The 15,416-nt window shown below is 38.7% G+C and overlaps 1 long non-coding RNA gene across 1 annotated transcript; it reads right to left on the bottom strand.

The window, feature by feature from the left end:
• Positions 1-6,484: 6,484 nt before the first annotated feature.
• On the bottom strand, positions 6,485-14,349 carry LOC140014005 (uncharacterized). Its single transcript, XR_011820858.1, has 2 exons — positions 13,937-14,349; positions 6,485-8,031 (listed from the first exon to the last, which is right to left on the bottom strand). It is a non-coding gene; the product is annotated as an uncharacterized lncRNA (long non-coding RNA).
• Between the last annotated feature and the right edge of the window lie 1,067 nt (positions 14,350-15,416).

The raw sequence follows: 15,416 nt of genomic DNA, 5'->3' as shown, positions 1-15,416 counted from the left end.
GCCATATGGGTAGGTAGGAGGGGGTACTGTACCAATTTTCCCGGCGGCCTTCAACTGGTCATACAATTGGTCCAGAGGCCTGCCTAAATTGGTGAATGTACGGCTAGGTGGTCGGTTGTAAGGTTCAGGAGGTTGAGGATGGTTGTAAATAGGTCTATTTAGTGGAGGAAATCTTGGGTTATATGGAGGGCGAGGTCGGTTTTGGGGTGGATTTGGTTGGGAAATTTGAAAAGGGGCTGAAGGTGGGTTAGGATAGCTTGGGCGAGGCCGAGGGTGATGGATGTTGGTAGTATATACAGGATGCGGATTCGAGTAGTAAGGGTAATGGGGTTGGTAGATTGGGCTGTGTTGGTATCGGGGTCTGGGTGAAGGGTTTTGGTTCCAAATAAATGTTGCATCCCCCTCTTTCTTTTTGAACGGCGGCTTTTTCACATTGCTTCCTTGACCTTGTAAAGCATCCAACTGAGATTTCAGGGCAGAGACATTGACAATCTTCCCGGCTCTCACAAAGTCGTCAAACTCTTCCAATTTATTCACAATTGCAGCAAAAGAACAACCAGTCATACGGAAAATTTCTTCGAAATATGGAGGATCATGCGCCTTTATGAATGTGCGAATAATTTCATCCTCAGTCATCGGTGGCTCCACCTTCGCAGCTATCTTTCTCCATCTCTTGGCATATGTCTTATGATCTTCAGATGGTCGCCTTTTCGTTCCTTCCAGAGTAGTCCGAGTTGGCGCTAGCTCACAGTTATACTCATATTGTCTAATGAAGGCATTGGACAGATCGAGCCAGGTCTTCACTTCCTCCGGCTTTAGGTTGGAATACCAGTCAAGCGCATCCCCTTCTAAGCTTTCTGGAAATAATCTCAACGGCAAATTCTCGTCATCCACTGGCTTGCCCAACTTGTTAGCAAACAAGCGCAGGTGCGTTTTAGGGTTGCTTGTTCCATCATATTTGTTGAATTTAGGGGTCTTGAACCCCACCGGCAATTGCACGTTCGGAAACAGGCACAAATCATCATAATCCAACACCCCTTGTTTGCTTAAACCTTGGCTTTTCCGGATGAATTCATCAAAACGATCCAAGCGTTTAAGTAGCTTCATATCAATCTGGGCAGACGACTCTCCCATTTCTGGCTTATTTTGAAAAGTGTGCTCCGGCACCACGGGCTCCGCGGTAGCCTTGTAAAAAGTTTGTGGATTCGGGTGCATGTTTGGGTCGATTTGAGGCTGAAACCCTTGCCCATAAGGAGGATAGAACGGAGGATTTTGAGTATAAGCATATTGCGGGTTGACAATTCCCTCAAACGTGGTTTGCATTGAAGGAATAACAAATGGTAACGTGGTCTGGCTGGGAGGAATAACAAATGGTTCAGATTGTGGTTGTGTGACGGGCACAGGCTCAGGTTGCACTCCGCTACTAACGAGTTCGTCGATTAACCTCTTTTGAGCGGCCATTTCGGATGCCATTTCCCCAAATTTTGCGAGTAATTCAGTCAACTGAACCCTAGGACTTGCGGCCTCCGGCTGGGTAGTTGCAACGGCCTTATCGGATGATTCTGGTTGAGTACTCATGTCTACACGATTCCTTTGGGCTCTACTTCGGGATCGCGTAATAATGGGGCTTTTCCGAAAAGCTATTTTGAAAATTGACCTGAGAATGCAAAAGGCTTCTTTAGATAAACCAATCGTTACTGAATTTCTGCAATTTATTCAAAAGAGAAAAAGAAAAAGAAAAAAAAAAGAAAAAGACATGAATTAGTAATTATTTGAACAATTCGTATGCATGTCCTATTTGGGGGGCCCTTTTTGTGCCAAGGGTAGGCCTAGCATGATGCAACACCTTTGAAATGGGACCCGTAATACAAACCTGTTTTCGACAATAATCCAAAATGAGAGCAAAAGAAAAATCATCTTCATTGATAAACCTGCCAATATTTACATCATGTCACGAAGACGATTCCGTACAAGATTGCCAAAACTTTTGAACCTATCTAATACAGAGTCCTTTGTTTCCCTAGCATATGGAATTCTAACACATTCAGTTTGGTCATATAATTCTGCACATTTCCGTTTCAGCTCTTGATGCCTTCCTCGTTCATTTTCATACAATTGCTTGCTTTGCTCGGTCATCCCTTTGTATGCTTCGACAGACTTACTTAACTGCAGAATTTCCTTATCCTTTGCTTCGATAATGGCTTTCAACTTTTTCACCTCCTCAGATGGCTCATCTTGAATTTCTTGCGCAACGGATCTTCCTACCCAGTCTTCGTATTGTGAAGTCGTCAAACCCTTCTGCTTGAGCTCCGGGATGTATCTAAAACTCACATCATCAGATAGCGTCACCCAGGCGTCAATAATCCGATCTTTCATAGGGATTTGATTTGGGCACATTCCCCAGTTAAAAATAATGGTGACTTCGCTCATGTCAAGCACGGGTGGTATTTCTTGAGTACGCCCTAATTGTCTGAGAAACCTTTTTGGGACGTACGCGGTAATCCCTTGAGTACCCAGTAGGAGAATGAATTCGGATGCCTGAGTGCAAAGAACAGGTTTAGTACAATCGGTCCAATCCAACACCCATCTAATATTTTGATCGGTCACGTTCTTCAAGAAATCCACAAACTCAGATGCATTGCGCGGCAAACTGTCTCTGTTAATCCTCTTGTGATGCGTGGTTATCCAGTTGTATGCGAACATTGGTAGACTCGATAAAATAGCCGGTCGCCTCATGAAATGCTCCATTCCCCATATATGTAAGATCAAATTTGAACCACAAAAGAACCTTTTCCCTTTCTGACAGGTAGTGCAGGCTATGAAGATGTCGGCCAAAATGGTAGGAATAATGGAACACGGCCTATCATTAATTCCGAGAAACAAGTCATACAGGATTCTAGTGAGCTTGAAGGCTATCTTTTTGTCTTTCCTAGGAAAAAAGTAGGTTCCCGTCATGACTAAACCGTATACCCAGACTCTCTTTCGATCCCACGCTTCCTTGGAAGTAAACGAGAAGTCCCCTCGATGCCTCTCAAAACCATCTCTTAGCGCAAATCGATCAAATAAGAACTTCACCTCTATATTTTGGTCTGCCCCTTGTAGTACTGATTCCTTTAACCCAGTGAAACGGCAAAATTCAGCTTTGTTAGATACTAGCGGCAATACCACGGCAGTTCCTTGAATCGGCAAATTGAGAAATCCGGTGACTTCCTCAATCGTTATGGTCATCTCCCTTTTTCCAACTCTAAAAGCAGAACAAGTGGGGTCCCATAGATGCACCAAAGCTTCTACCAAATATCCATCGGACTTAATGTCCTTGAAATCCCCGATGTGTCCTAATCGATCGGCTATTTGGTTAACCTCATTAGGTGAGAGTAATGTGGGCCATCTTTGTACCTCCGGCGACACTACTAACATCTGTTGCACTCGGCGAGGGCTTTCCATCTATAAACCAAAACCGGAGTCAAATACCTTACCTACAGGTCCCATTTCTCTGGTTAACAGAAATTTAAACGTGCAAATCCCAAAAATTGGGTTAAATACCCATGGGAATTAGGTTGGCTTGTCCCTAATGTGGGATTCCCTAAGTGGCATTCCCTTTCTAAGGCTTATGCATGATGCCATTTTTATCAAAGCAGGGAAAAATGCAATTTGAAATGAGACGTGACCTAAGGAGCCCTTTGTTTGCCAGGGTAAGCCTAAAAATGGTATGGCATTAATTTATGAACAAGATATATCACAATTTTCACATGTGCAATAGCCTATCTACAAGGGTAGGTTTCTAAAAAAAAAAGTCATGCCAGACCTCTTATTTGCTAGGGTTTGTGAATGCAATTGGGACACAAAACCAAGAAAAGTTAACTCAGTCCGATAAATACACATAACACATTGTGGCAACAAAACCAACACAAGGAAATAAAGCAATAAAAAGAAAAAAGGGGTTGGACCCCTCCCCTCGTGAATAGTGTCCCTAATAGGGTATGGCTGACTCTACCCTAGGCAAGCTAAAATGGATGCATGAGGTTAGGGTTTACTAATGCATCTAGACTCGATAAGCTCAGGTCCCCGAGCCTTCAGACTTGGAAACCAAGAGTCATCACTCCCAAGGTTCCTTGTCGGTGGCTCGAGCGATTCCCCAGACGTTGCTACGCACACGTCGTGTTACGGCTACCCGTCTGGGCGAATCTAAAAAAACCTCAACCTTCGACTAAAAACTAATAGGTCATCAACCTAAAGTTTAAAGCGGAAGATCGAGTGAACGACTCGAATCATGCTACGCTCACGTCGTGATACGATCACATGTCCAAGGGGTCGCCTAAACTCCTAACAGGGTGGAGTGGAGTGACAAGCCACTAAAAAAAATAAAAGGGATAAAAGAAGTAAAGCGTATGCTCGTATGCTAGTGCTCGTTTGGAGGGGAAGGGTCAAGAACCAACGCGAGGCTCTAGGGTGACCCATACCTCCCAAAAATGCAATGCAAGCGCGAGATAACAAGTAAACATTCACTCAAACATACATTCGTGAGTCGAGGGATTGGTTTGATTACGTACATAAGACAAAAGGTCCTAAAAATAAAAAATGCAATCCTAATATCCACATGCCATGCATAGAAAGGGTAGAAAAAAAAAGGAAACAAATGGTTAAGTCAAAATGCTTGGACCCACTTAGGAAGTCCCCAGTGGAGTCGCCAACTGTCGCGCCCCATTTTTTGGAAAAATAAAATGATAACTCACGGCTAAATGAAAAGTGCAGCTAAGGAACTAAGATGTGCAACTCATGGCTAGATGAAAAGTGCAGCAAAGGAATGACCAAAGGAAACCACGGCTAAATGAAAGTGCAGCAAGGGAACAATTATGAAAGCTCACGTCTAAACTGGAAAAATTCTTTCTCCCTCCCTCGGATAAATTGAAACATTTCCAGCAGCTATGTGTCAACAATTTTGGCCAAATCACTGAATTATGTACTCAAAGCTATCATGCATGACTAATAAATGAAGTTACTATCAATTCTAGTCCAAAGCAGGGTCGGTCACCAACAACATTCATCCAAAATTCCAGAATTTGCTCAACTATTTACGGATGACATGCATGCAACAGATTTTTGGTTTCATTCAAATTTCTGGTTTACACACAGCTAAATCATCTCATGCAGGGCTTAATCATCCAGCATTTAGTTAGCTAAACACACAACCAAGTGAGAATCAAACACTTTCCAGCAAATCTCATACTAAAATACCCATACAACTCCCAAAACAACTCCATCAGCTAAGCTGGGAAAATTGGTTTAGCAGTCCAACAACTTCCAATAAAAATTTCCAGCCATGCAACCGAATTTCTGGCCATAAAGTTCACATGCAAAACCAAATAACAAGTTATCTATCAGATTAGATCCAAAACCAAGTTCGAATGTCATCAAAATCACCATCTTACCAGAAATTCATCCAAACTCTCTCTCGGTTAACATGCATGTAAACAGATTCTATATTCCTTCACTATTCTTGCTTAAACAAGGTTGATTAACCTCATGCAAAGAATAATCATCCAGCTATTAACTAACTAACCACACAACTAAGCTCAGATCATCACAAAGTAACAAGTTAAAGCTGAAATTTCTAGTTCAAACTCACGGCATTTCCAATTCTTTTGAAACCCATTTCTGGTAACTCAATTCTTCATCTAAACGTACAACTCTCACATGCATGCCTCTAAACAGCTTCATCTACCCATAATCAATTAGTTCAAGTCTAGAAATTACCTCAGCTTGGAGCTTAATACACACGACTAATAGCTGCAACAATCCTCCACTCTCGGCTGTCCAGAATTGCAGTCCGCAACTCTCCCTCTCCCTGGCTCAAACTTGCGGCTGGATTGGAGGAAGTTTGACTCTCGGTTCTTTCTCTCCCTCTCTCGATTGGTCTTGAAGTGAGGCTGGAAGATAAACTAAGTCCTCACCGATCTCTCTCTCGTCGTTATTTCCAAAGAAGCTGATCACTCACAGCTCACGGCAGCAAATGAAAAAATGGAAGTGTGATATCGTGGTGAATTGGAAATGATATAGCGTAGTGGGATGTATATATTGAGGTATTGGGAGTGGAGTGGAGTCGGCAATAACAATGGAAAGTGCTAGGTTGAGAAGTGGAAATGGAACCGGCAGAAATAGAATTGTGATTTTTTTGATTTTTTTGATTTTTTTGATTTTTTTTTTGAAATTAATTAAATAAAACTAATAATAAAAATAGATAACAAGCAACAAAAACAACAAAAAAAGTAATTTAATTAACATTGGATAGAAACTAAATAAACTAGAATCAACAAAGCACAATTTTCCATTTTTCATCAATTTCCTCTTTTCTTCTTTTTTTTTCACAAATTTTACGTTAAAACTTAAAACTAAAACTAAAACTAAAACGTGAACAAAATTAATATGACAAATAATTAGCAAATAAAAGACAAATAAAAAGGTAACAACTAAAATGCAGACAATCTAAAACCAAATCATGAATTAGATGCAACATACAAATTATTTAAAAATTTGGTGTCTACAGGGTGTGTTTGGGTAATTTGGTCGAGGTCGAGGGTGGTTAATGATGGTATGATAAACAGGTCGAAGGTGTGATTGATACGGGTAATGGGGTGTGTAGGTGGGGTTCTGTTGGTATCTAGGTCGAAAAGCAGGGCCTTGGTTCCATACAAACGAAGTGTCCTCATCTTTCTTCTTGAATTGGGATTTCTTGTTACTACTGCATTGATTTTGCATCGCTTCGACTTGTGATTTCAGAGCCGACACGTTAACAATCTTTCCTGCCCTTATAAACTCATCATATTCTTCAAATTTATTGACAATCTCGGCAAAGGAACACCCAGTTATTCGAAAAATTTCCTCGAAATAGGGCGGGTCATGAGATTTGATGAACGTACGAACAATTTCATCTTCAGTCATGGGAGGCTCCACCTTCGTGGCCAATTTCCTCCATCTCTTCGCATACGTCTTGTGGTCCTCCGATGGTTTCCTCTTAGTCCCCTCCAATGTGGTCCTCCTTGGAGCAAGCTCGCAATTGTATTCGTACTGCCTCATAAAAGCAGTTGACAAATCCATCCAAGATCTCATATCCTCAGGCTTCAAATTGGAATACCAATCCAACGCGTCGCCTTCTAGACTTTCGGGAAATAAGCGCACAGGTAGATTCTCATCATCTATCGGCTTCCCTAGCTTGTTTGCAAACATCCGAAGGTGTGTTTTGGGATTGCCAGTTCCATCGTACTTGCTAAATTTGGGTACTTTGAAACCCATTGGCAATTGCATATTCGGAAACAGGCACAGTTCGTTGTAGTCCAAACCTCCTTGCTTGGTCAAACCTTGGTTTTTCCTTATGAACTCTTCAAACCGATCCAATCTCTTTAGCAAGTTTTTATCCACTGGCGCGAATGATTCCCCAACTTCAGCTTTTCCTTGGGCGGCGGTATCTAGGGTAAATGGCTCAGCGGTAGAGTAATAATGGGGTGGGTCCCTGAGGTTCGAATGGCATGCTCATAGCAATTGGCGGATAACTTTGGGAAATTTGGGCATGAGAAGAGTTAATTTGGATGTTAGGTGCATAAGTAGGTGGTGGACCGTGAGTGGGATAGGTAAAGGCTTCTTCAGGTGGATTCATAACTTGTGAAGTAACAGAGGCTTGAGTATAAGGTAAGAGTATTGGTTCAGATTGGCCAGGAGGTAAGGGTTCATGTTGGTGCTCACCGCCAGCACCACCAGTGACCAATTGGTCGATCACGCGCCGTTGGGCCATCATTTCAATGCTTAGCTCATTAAATCGGTTTAGAACTTCGCTCAGTTGAGCTCCCAGATTTGCCAAGTCAGTCGGTGATGTGGTTGCGGGCCTATCAGATGATTCTGGATGGGTACTCATGTTTACACTATCTCTTGAAGCTCGGCTACGTGATCGGGTGAAAATGGGGCATTTTCGGGTAGCTATATTTGTAATTACTACCTGAGAATGTAGGAAAACCCTTATTAGATGCCCTTCTTGATTGACTGTTGTCAAAAAGAAAAGAAAAAGACAGGAGTTAGTAAAAATTAAAGTAATTCGGATGCATGTCCTATTGGAGGACCCTTTTAATGCCAAGGGTAAGCCTAGCATGAAAATGCAATCCTCTGGGGTAGGCACTATACTATACCTGATGAATCCAATTCACTGATTGATTTTAGCATGAAAAATAATTTGAAAAAATTTGGCCAATTGGAGTGAAAAGAGACATTTGCCCTAAAAATGTGGACGAAGTCCGAATGGATTGCTTGCTTTGATCGACACATAAAATAATGTGTAAAAGAGCCTGCTCTTGAAAGGATTGCAATGTCTCAACAAATTTATTCAGTGAACCTTAGACTTAAACCCTGAAAAGGAATAAGCAGGTCAAGAGGATAGGATGAAATTGATGTTTTATTCAAAATTGATTAGATTACCTTAAAAAAGGTAAAATGGTCAAATGCATTGAATGAAATTTGATTATTTATTCAAAATTGAATGGATAACCCTAAAAATGAATAAACTAATCAAATGAATGGAATGAAATTAATTGATCAAACAGATCAAGTAAAATGATGATTTATTCAAAATCGCCCGAATTGCCCTGAACAAATGGATCGGATGAAATTGATGATTTATTCAAAATCGATAAGATTGCTCAAAGAATGGGTAAGCCAATCAAATGAATTGAATGAAATTGGTGATCTATTCAAAATCGACTAGATTGGCCTAAAATGGGTAAACTAATCAAATGAATTCAAAATCGATTAGGTTGTCCTAAAATGAACAAATTGATAAAATGGATTGGATGAAATTGATGAATGAAATGGTCCAATGGATTGAATGGAATTTACGGCTTATTTGAGAATCAATCTATCCAAAAATTTATTGCGATGCATTAGTCTATGAGCACTTCTAAAATCAAATTTTGGCCTCAATTTATTTATCGTCTCAATAGTGAAGAATTATTTGTGAATTTTTTCAAATTAATGTCCTTTATGCAAGGAAATTTTTTTTTACCAATTTTATTTAAAATGGCCAAAAAATGATTGTTAGATGCCCATATTCCAATGTGCAAAATTTGCTTTGCCGTCTTTGAAAAGATCGGATCCTACCTTACCTCGTGCATTACCCCTTCGGACAGTACAGGAAATATAAACGTGCAAGTCTCACTGGATTATATATCCGAGACACAGGGCTGTTTGTTCCTTACACGAGATTCCCTAAATGGCATTCCCTTCTAAGGTTTATGCATGATGCCATTTTATCAAAGCGACTAAATATGCAGTACACAAATGAAATGTGACCTAAAGGAACCCCTTTTTGTATGCCGTGGTGAGCCTAAAATGACATGTATTTATGCTGAAAATATGAAGCATTGAATTTAAACGTGTCACATCAAATAAGGTAGGCTCCTAAAGAGTACCATGCCAGGACTCTTATTTTTCTAGGGCTTATGAATGCAATGGAGACAAAAAATCAAGAAAAATTAATTCAATCAGATAAATACATATAACACATTTGTAGCAAAGCAATACAAAGAGGTAAAGCAATAAAGTAATTGAGGGTTGGATCCCTCCCCTCGTGAATTATGTCCCTAATAGGGTGAGGCAGACTCTGTCCTAGGTGAACTATTATGGATGCATGAGGTATTGGTTCACTAATGCATCTAGACTCGATAAGTTTTAGGTCCCCGAGCCTTCAGACTTGGAAACCAAAGGTCATCAATCCCAAGGTTCCTTGTCGGTGGCTTGAGCGATTCCCCAGACACTGCTACGCACACGTCGTGTTACGGCTACATGTTTGAGTGAATCTATCAAAAATCCTCAACCTTCGACTAAAAGCTAAAGGCTATTAACCCACAGCTTAAAGCGGAAGATTGAGTGACCCCTTGGATCGTACTACGCACACGTCGTGTCGCGATCACATGTCCAAGTGGGTCGCCTAATCCTAATAGGGTGGAGTGGCGAGACAAGCCACTAAAAGAAAAATAACTGAGGGATAAAAAAATAAAGCGTATGCACGTATGCTAGTGCTCCTTTTTGGAGGGGATGGATCGAGAACCAACGAGAGGCTCTAGGGTAATATCCCCACCCAAATGCAATGCAAAGCGCGGGATAAACATAAATAAACCATCCATCCATCAAAATCAATTGTACGCAAAGGGTGAGGGAGTGAGTTGATACGCTCGAAATGCAAAAATCCTAGAAAAGAAAAATGCAACCCTAAACATCGAAATGTGATATATAAAAAGGTTAGAAAAAGAAAAAGATTGACTAAATCAAATGCTCGGACCCTCTAAGTCCCCAGTGGAGTCGCCATTGTCGCGCCCCATTTTTTAATAAAATAAATTAGTTTAGAAAAATGAATTTTTGGTTAAAAACTGAGTTTTTGATTATTTGAGAAAATGAAGAAAAATATGGGTCTAAATGGGACTTGAAAATGCGACGATTTGACCCAAAATATAGTTTAAAAAGGGTTTTTTGAATGAAAAATGGAGTCGCCATTTGGTATAGAGTTAAGGTGTACCAAGTCACTAAAAAATGAATTTTTAAAGAAAAAGTAGAAAAACCCTTTTTAAAAGACTCCAAGTCCACGAAAATCAGAGAAAAAGATTCAGGAGTCACATTTGAAGAAAGGGAAGGCAAGGATAAGAATCCAAGGCACCCTTTCAACCTAGCCAAGGCTAGTTGCGCGATTTAGTCAAAGATTTTCTCATTTTAACCTAAAGATTTATCACATTTGGATGTACTATATGAATGCAAACCCTAGACCTAGAAGGGTGTCGGGGGGTCGAAATTTCTCTTCAAAACTCAATTGGTGCCAATCACATTAATTATGATACCCAATAAAGACTCTTCGAAGAAGTCACGAATAATGCAAGTCATGAGACTCAAAAGAAAGAAAAAGTAAAGAAAATAATAATATACAAATGTGTATGTCCTAAAGGAATGCATCATAATGGGTGCGGAGGACTTACACTCGTGACTTTCAATGTTCCCTTTAATAGAGGGAATACGAGCGTGCTAAGCCTAGAAAAGCCAAACTCGTCCATATCCCATATCCAAGGGGTTACTCCCTATCTAATCAAGCAAATGCACTACCCTAATTCTATTTCTTAAATGAAATGCAAGTCTAATGTCATGTTTTCGTACAAAGGGGTAAGGAATATACATATAAAAGGAAATACGGGATAAGAGCTATACATATAAGGGAAGTGTCATACAACATGGTAAATCCCTAAAAGTGAAAAAACATGCATGAGATGAAGTGATTTTATCACACAATCATGATCTAACGCTCGAGGGGCTCCTAAGGGTCTAGCGTTGGACTAGCCCATGTCTATGAATTCCTACTAGCATTGGACTAGTGGAAAATCAGAACAAAAGGGCCACAATTGGGCTAGTATGGTAACGTCACACATCAGTTACAATCAAATAAATCATGTAAGATCTAATAAAAGCATGTAAACACATAAATCACGTATAGCACATAACACATAAGCATGATATCTAGATGTAAGGCCCTAAGAAAGCGGATAACACATAACACATAAGCATGCAAAACATACCAAGCAAATAAAGCAAACAAGCCCTAACTATTGCATTGGGGGGGCCCTACTACAATTTAAGAGGGGAAATAAATAAATAATTAAAATAAATACCTAACTATTACAAATTTGGCATTCAAGTACCTTTCAAATGATCAAAATTGAACTAAAAATAAATATACAAACTAAAGCCAATAAAGCGAATAAATAAATAAAGGAAATAAATAAATAATCAATAAATAATAAAACATTTAAGAGGCATGCAATTAAGCAAGTAACATCACATAGGGCACGTAGGGTCAAATAAAGTCAAAATAAAGGTTAGAATGTACCTCCCTCGAAGTTGGGGCCCTAATGAAGTGAAATCACTTATTTACCCTCCAAAATAATAAAAGGGTCAAGGCATCATTTTAATTAACAAAATAATCACATGAAATGAAAATAAGCATGAGATTGAATCACTTGGGGCACTTGAACAAACCATGTCTACGAAATTAAAACAAGTAAAGACTCAATTACGAAAATCAAAGAAATTTGAGAGGTCAATTTATTATTATTAAAATACTAGGGGTCTAAAAAGCAGAAAAAATAAAATTAACAACTTGAAAGGAAACATAGCAAAGTCAAAACTAAACTTCACAAAAATGAAAGAAAACCCATTTGTTTTAATTAAACAACAAAATTACCAAAATCCATTAAAATCCAAATTAAAACTAAGGATTATCAAGAGTCATTAAACACTCAAAATCCATCCTAAAATTCCTAAAAAATTTGCCCAAAAACAAATTAAAACATACCAAAGGAAAATTGAAATTCCAAAAGGGCAATATTGATCAAATTCCAATTATTTGGGTCATGATAACATCACTTAAAACAACGGGGAGCAAAGTTGCAATTTTATGAAGATTTTCATGCAAAACTCCATGCAAATTACTACGAAGATGGCTTCTGCAACAATTTGCTGCACTTTCCTTTTCAACATTTGAAACCCAAGCACACAATTTTGATCCAAACTCTTTCAACTAAACATCAAAACTTTAAACTGGACAACAAAAAACAAGACTTCAACATCCAAACGAGCTAAAACTTAGAAGGAAAATCTGCAAAATGGTTTTAAGCTTCAGCAAACAACACTTTTGAGCTTCAGCACTTTGCATGGCAGATGCGTTCAATCATCTCAAACCACAAACCCAATCTCAAGTTCCTATTAAGCTTATCATGCATGCAACTAAAGCTTTCAATAAACCGAAGCATGCTTTACTTTCTGCTGCAAATTTGTGGCTTATCAAAAACACAACCAAAATAACTTAAACCTCTGCTGCCGAGACTTCAAACCAAATCCACAAGATAAGAACCTAATACCCAACCATATTCTTGCAATCAAAGACAAACAAAAGACTCAGCATTTATAGAAAACATCTCTCTAGATTCTCGGATGGAGGCAAGCTGACATCTTTTGGTCATTCAGCTAGAGGTGTTTGGGTGTGAAGAAACTCAAACAAGATCTATCAACTTTGACGACCGAGGATAAGCGCAAGAACTTCAGCTTTTGCTCAGGAAAGAAAAAAAAATGTTTACTCTTCCCAACAGGTTCACAAATGTGGTCATCAAATAAAATGCAGCAAGTGTACAAGAGGAGGAACTTGCAGCAGGTATGTACATGACGCATCAATTAGACGACAAACAAAACACCAACTCTGAGCAAACCAAGACTCTCATCAGCCAGAACAGCTGAAAGGACCATTGCTGCAATTCTTCATACCAGTAACTAGGAGGTAACTCAATGCATTTAAAACGCAAAAACATGAAACAAGGGAGAGGGGAGACATCCAAGGAGCTTTCGAACATTGACTCCCTTCTCTTTATCAGGTAAACATCAGCTACAGGTTCCCCTTCCCATAGGAAACCCATGAAACCCGTGCTAACACCAACAAAACCCATGTAAAACACCATACATTTTCCACAGCAAACACTTTACCACTAAAATACAGCCTAGGAATAGATTATAGAAATAGCACCGAATACAAATTTAAGCTGTAAACAGGCATTAAAATTCTTCAGATGTAAACAAATAGCAAAAGGACACGGCTTTGGATTGTAAAATGAAGGTAAACGGCAAAGAAACAGCAAGAAAGGAACATCAAAGCAGAATTGCTCAAAGTTTTATGTTCTTTTCTAGGTTTACTAGTCATACGCATAAAGATTAGCCATAAATACCCAAAACAAAAACATCTTAAATTCATCATAGAACCCCAAACTCCTATCCCTGAAACCTAGGTCTAATCCCATGCATTCTTCAGCCGTAAAACCAAAAAAAAAAAAAAAAAAAAACAGGAACAAACGAGAATTCTGGACCGAAATACCTCAGTGGAGATCTGCTGGTGATGATGGTGGACTAAACGGTGGCAGCTGTGAGGGTTAATAGCTCCAATGGCTCCCTTTGCTGCCTTTCCCAGTTTTCTCTTTCTTTTTACCGTAAGCTTTCTCTCTCAGTTTTTCTTCTTTTATTCCGCCTTCACCCTCCTGCCCTCTCTCCGTTTCTTTTCCTTTCAACCCCCCCATTTCTGGTTTCCTTCCTCTGGTCACCCTTTTTTTGTTACCCGTAGCTTTTCCCTATGGTTCTCACCAAAGCTCTCTTCTTTCTGTTGTTTCTTTTTTCCGTTCTTTGCTCAGCCGCCCGCCTCACTCTCCTGATTCTCTCTATCAAAACCTCCCCCCAAACTCTCTCAAAACCTATCCCTTTTGCTGTCTTTCTCTTTCCGCCGTCATGCACACACTTACAGCTATCCTACCCCTCTTCTCTTAAACCCTCCTTACCTTTTTATATGGCACCAGAAACTAAACCCTCATCTGGATGGTCACAAACCACCCTAGCTCAATGCCTCTACCTTGGCCATCCGATGGTTATTGGTCCAGAAGGTTTTTGATAAGAATCCAAGGGGATGAGGTGGCCCAAGGTTTTGAAGAAAGAAAAGCAGAAAAAAAACGCGAAAAATGGTATTCTTCATGGCTGCATGCGTGGCTTTTTCCTTTTTCTCTCTTTTTTTTAATAACTTAATAAAAATAAAAATAACATTTTAACTAAAATCAAATAAAATGAGTAAAACCCGGAATAAAAGATAAAACGCTAAAGGATTTTCTGATTGATGATTTTCTTTTTTCTTTTTCTTTTTTTTTTTTTAAATTTTAGAGTAATAAAAAAAATGCTCTTAAAACAATTAAAATAAAATAACAGACACGAAACACGAATAATATAAAATAAAAATAAAAAAAACCTAAAATTGAAACAAATAAATCTAAAATTAAATTAATTAAATAAAAAAAGTTTAAAACCAAAAATTTGGTGTCTACATATCATTCAATATATTTTGAAATTTTGAAGGTGCATTTTTTAAATCAAATGGCATTACTTCCACTCATAATGGCCAAAAGGTGTTGTGAATGCTGTCTTATATCTATTTTTAGGATCTATTATTATTTGCCAATATCCTGATTTTAAATCAAATTTTGAAAATATCTTTGCATTATATAACCTATTTAATAAATCCTTTTTATTTGGAATTGGATATCTAATCTATTGTTAAACTTTATTTAATGGTTTATAATTAATTACTAATCTTGGAACTCCTCTTTCTTTTTCAGCTTGATTCATAACATAAAAAGCTGCACAACTCCAAGGTGATTTTGAAGATGTTATTAATTCTTTATCTATTAATGTTTTTATTTCTTTCTTACAAAAATTTAGTAATTCAGTATTCATTTGTATAGGTCTAACTTTTGTTGGAATATTTTTCTCATTAAAATCCTTTTCATAAGGTAAATTTATCATATGTTGTTTTCTAT

The sequence above is a fragment of the Coffea arabica genome, chromosome 9c (assembly GCF_036785885.1).
Source record: "Coffea arabica cultivar ET-39 chromosome 9c, Coffea Arabica ET-39 HiFi, whole genome shotgun sequence".
In the NCBI taxonomy this organism is placed as follows: domain Eukaryota; kingdom Viridiplantae; phylum Streptophyta; class Magnoliopsida; order Gentianales; family Rubiaceae; genus Coffea; species Coffea arabica.
The sequence above is the reverse complement of the archived record's forward strand: the minus strand, read 5'-3'. Positions and strand labels throughout refer to the sequence as shown.